At 42.0% G+C, this 4,608-nt stretch overlaps 1 long non-coding RNA gene across 3 annotated transcripts; it reads right to left on the bottom strand.

Moving 5' to 3' along the window:
• Positions 1-290: 290 nt before the first annotated feature.
• On the bottom strand, positions 291-4,139 carry LOC143485735 (uncharacterized). 3 transcript variants are annotated; one of them, XR_013123020.1, is made up of 5 exons: positions 4,127-4,139; positions 2,492-2,576; positions 1,543-1,675; positions 1,065-1,156; positions 291-462 (listed from the first exon to the last, which is right to left on the bottom strand). It is a non-coding gene; the product is annotated as an uncharacterized LOC143485735 (long non-coding RNA). The 3 variants fall into 3 exon arrangements; XR_013123019.1 differs by lacking the exon at positions 4,127-4,139 and adding an exon at positions 3,260-3,317 and having other exon boundaries at positions 291-465; XR_013123018.1 differs by lacking the exon at positions 4,127-4,139 and adding an exon at positions 3,260-3,317.
• Between the last annotated feature and the right edge of the window lie 469 nt (positions 4,140-4,608).

Here is a 4,608-nt window from a genome sequence, read left to right as displayed (position 1 = left end):
TTCAGAAGTACTTAGTGAGTTACGAATGGGTCCGGAGATTCTTAAGTTACGAACGACTAAGAATGACGTAAGTTACGAAGAGTTTCGGGAAACACTCGTAAATTTAAGAATATTCGTAAGTACGAGGTTACAAAGTACTTAGAGTTACAAACGTTTCAGGAAACCCACCCCTGTTTATTTACTGGACTTTAAAACAATTGCAACATATTTATTTCACAACCCAAGCATTTTATCTCTATGCATATGAAGTCTCAAAACATCAGTACGCAGAACATGACCACAATGTGACTTTCAGGGCAGTATGGGGCCTTATGCGGCAGGGGTGTGGGGGGCTACACAACCATGCATGGTGGACTCTGACAGCATCTTCAGCTTGAACAGCTCACCAAATGAATATGATGTTGCCAAGGGAACGGTGGCGAGCCTTGTCCTTGGCCTCGTCCTTCAGCCTCTGACCCTCCTCTTCTTGGGCGGAGACAACAAACAGGAAGTCAGGTCAGACACTGAGCAGTGACTTATTGTGTAATAACGAGGGCTGTGTGTACTGTGCGTCTCAGGTATTACAGTTAAGTTCTGATTGGGCTCATCATCACATTTAGACCTAAAGGTGCTACTCAGTCATGGTTTTAAGTAGAAATGGATGGGCCTGGGCCATACAAAACCCTAGTGCCCTGCAGAACTAATAGTGGGGTTTTCACCACAACACAATGTTGGCCCTGATCTTCTGCTCAGACAGTGAGTGTAGTGCTGAGCTACAACCAATGAGAACACAAGAAAGGGAATGAGGGGAAACCCTGCTGAGGTGTGGTACAGCATCCACACATGTTCCTGCTTTACCTTCATTCATATTATACACTAATGTTATACATATACATTGTTGTCTGTAGTTTGTTGTTGTTCTCAGATACTTCCAATTCACAATGACACCACTAAAAATAGACCAGGATAGATCCAGCAGGGCTGATATTTTACTGGATCTATGACAGTGAGTCTGAAACACCTGAACTCAATCATTACAGGTGTCCATATACTTTTGGACATAGTGTGTGTGTGTTTGTGTGTACCTTATCCAGGACCACAGTGCATGGTTTATTCATGCTGGCACTGATGAACTGGAGCCCCAGCAGAAACTCTCGGACATATTTCTTCTTCTCTTCTGGGTTCAGGGGATCAGGGAGGACCAGATCAGTAACACAGTACACAAACATACCAACAACCAACCAAGCTTAACACCAACCTATTAGCTTTGTAAAATTTGTAAGACAAAAGCCAACGTTTTCTAACTTAATAACGTGATTAACATTTAATTTATTTAATTACAGCTATTTGCAACTTTAGCATGTTGGGATGAAGTACATTTTTGTGGCACTGATACAAGGACATAAGATCACCGATATCTTCAGCTACCATTAGCTAGCATTAACTAGCATTAGCTAATCACGTGTCATGTGGCAAGAGGGAAGTCTCAAACATTCTTGCTTTGTAAAACATATTTTTCCTCCTATGACCAAGTGTAGCAAACTCTCTCTTTTTTCCTCCTACCCTCTTTGTACTGCTCTGTGGGCATGGCTGGAGTGGGGTCCTGTGGTCGGATTTTGGAGCTTGTGGCTTCTGGCTGTGGGGTGTTGATCAGAAGTCTGGAGGGGGTCAGTCAACCATGGAAAAAAGCCAATGCCTACACAGGTGTCCATAGGCAAAGGTGAACCTCCCTAAAACCCTCGACAGTTACACAGCACAATCAAGTGAAACTCTGGGCACCATCTAATATGGTCTTGGTTCTACCCTTCTGGGACTACACTGACACTACAGCCTTAAGTACTGAATTATCTCTCACTGAAAATCAGATTTTTTTTGTTTGCATAGTCTTTTCAGTGTGGTAATAGTTTTAATAGATCCCTAACTCAAACTGACTTCCATGTACCAATAAGAAATATACTGCAACCCCACCATCATAGGGAGTTTTTCCTTGCCACTGTCGCCTTTGGCTTGCTCATTAGGGATCTGGACCCATACGATTGTAAAGCTGCTTTGTGACAACATGTGTTGTGAAAAGCGCTATATTAATAAATTTGACTTTGACTTTGACTAATGGGATGGCTCATGAATATTCATGTTGCTGCTTTAAAACGTGCTTTGAGCATATATCAGCAATACCACTGTTCCTTCCCCAACGTAGTTGAATAACTTGTTCGCTGGACTTCTAACATGCTGTTGTTGACAGTTTAATAGTTTAAGGACTAAAAAAAGATCAGGCGGAGTGGAGATGTACCTAATGCATTACAATGTGATGAATTCATAGTTGTCTGTGTAAAGTAGGATATCTTTTCTATAACTGTATAAAACTGTTACCATAATGTTGTTTTATAAGAATTTTAGCAAAATTGTCAAAACAAGTCCACAACACACCTGGAAGGAGAAAATATTTGTGGTACAGCCCAGTTCAGAATGAGGTGTCTGCTTCAGCCAGGAAGCCAGTATGCTTTAGTGTTACCTGTGGGGGTGCAGAGGCTGTGTCCTCCAGAAATCATCTCCTCTGTGATGTCTCTCCCACCCTGATTAGGGTCTTGAATCCTTATCTAAAGGTGGGGAGGGAGAGAGAGAGAGAGAGAGAGGGTTGTACTATTCTTTCTTGCTCTTTTGCTTTAGCCCTTCATTAATGATCAGTAATATTTTTAAAGATTATATATGTATATGTACGCATGTGTAACAGTGCAGCGAGGGGAAACAGGTTCAAGTGAGAGTCAAAGTTCATGCAACAAACCCAACCAGGTGTTGCATTACTCTTTGAAGTGTCAGTTACTGGATATTGTCAATAATGATCCCCCAATAATAACCCTCACCCACCTACAAATCAAACTCAACATACAAGACCACCTCAATAAAAGAAGCACTGTTAATACAGCAGCAGTATAACACCTGATTGTAATATCAGAGGTTTAGAGGCATCCTAATTACTGAAGTCACTTCACTGCAGTGTCAGCCCTGTAGACATTAAGTCTTCAGTGCAATAGTCATGGTATAACAAATTGACAAAGACCATCATTGGAGCTACAGAAAACTCCACCATATAACATTATGATTCACAAGACTACATGTCAGCACCATCTTATTGAAGTCCACAGGTTCTGCAGAATCATAACGTCCAACACTTGCTGAGCATCACCAGAGAAGTTTATGACAAGACTCACATTGGCACCTTGTCTGTCGCCATAGAGACTGAAGACGGTGGCAATTGAATTACCTGTTTATAATAAATTACCTGTTTGCGTCCCCATTTGGTGGGGGTGGCTGGTTGCTGTGGGGGCAGAGCCTGCTGTTGCAGGGGGACAAGGATCATGAACTGGGGCTGGGCGGGGTAGTACATGAACTGGGGCTGGGCGGGGTATTATGCTCCAGATACAACACATGATGAGAACTGAACATTAGCGCACATGCACCAGCTTTGACACACAAAAACACTTTTGCCTTCAGATGGTACTATTCACAGAAAGACACAACGGTTTGTGGGCATACCGACAGTGCCAGACACTTTCATACATAAGTAACAATTAGACATTCAGACAGACGGTCCATTCAGCGCTCCATACTCCGCCCCATGCTCCGCTATGATAGAACATATCTGCCGTGTTTAAAATTAATAACATAAAACGGTTAACTAGTGTGTCGTGAAGAACACAAATAAATAACAGCGGTTACAAGATTGACTTTGCAGATAGCTAAGCTAGCTAGCGTGCTAGCCCGTTTCCACGGGCCTTGAATCCCAGTCTGGTTGACGTGTCACCCCAGTAAAACCACCTTCCACAAAGTCTAATCAGCTAAAACGTATAATATGTACAATAACACAACAGCGCTGGGATTGTAAAATGTGGAAGTAGCTTGCTACAGTAGGTTAAGTATACTTAATCTATACTTAATTATTTTGTTAGCTAGGATCCAGAGTTCCAGGCTGTCCAGGCGTAGTAAACACTCTCAAATCTCCTCTACGGTGTTATCATTTAATACATTTTCTAGCTTAGCTGATCATATAATATACAAAACACAGAACTTAAAAGTAAACTATCTTAACACTTCAATGCTCTGATGAAGTAAATGCCAAAAGAATTGATGCAAGCTCCGCTGTCCTCACCTGTGCGTTGTCCCACCTGCTCAGATTAATGTTTTCTGCCCAGCCAACCTGCTAACAGAAGATATAGAGATAAAATCCTACCGCTCCTAATGCAGGAGATCTATATGTAACTATATATAATGTACACATTTACTGCAAAATGTGTTTCTTCTAAGTTGACTGAGCAATGAAACAATGCGGACTAACGTAGTACTAATAGGGTTGGTCACTCGGACCTTCATACAACTGATGACCGCGCTGAAAACCGCTCTGAAAACGCCGTTTTACGGCGCTTTTGTGTCCATCCAAATGCGTTAAACGGCGTTTTGTAGTTTGCCAATGAGCAATAGAGTTTAACTTTATCGACCAAGCGATCGCTGCTTAATAATTCGTCCAGAAACGCTTCCGTTGAGTTGTGACTGGATTTCGTTTCTGAATGTGCAGCGTTTCCTAAATAGTGTAGCTACGCGATGTCACTTTCCGAAAACGCTTTTTGGTTGCAT

Source organism: Brachyhypopomus gauderio, unplaced genomic scaffold, assembly GCF_052324685.1.
Source record: "Brachyhypopomus gauderio isolate BG-103 unplaced genomic scaffold, BGAUD_0.2 sc37, whole genome shotgun sequence".
Classification (NCBI taxonomy): domain Eukaryota; kingdom Metazoa; phylum Chordata; class Actinopteri; order Gymnotiformes; family Hypopomidae; genus Brachyhypopomus; species Brachyhypopomus gauderio.
Note: the sequence above shows the minus strand (reverse complement) of the source record. Positions and strands in the feature narration are given on the sequence as shown.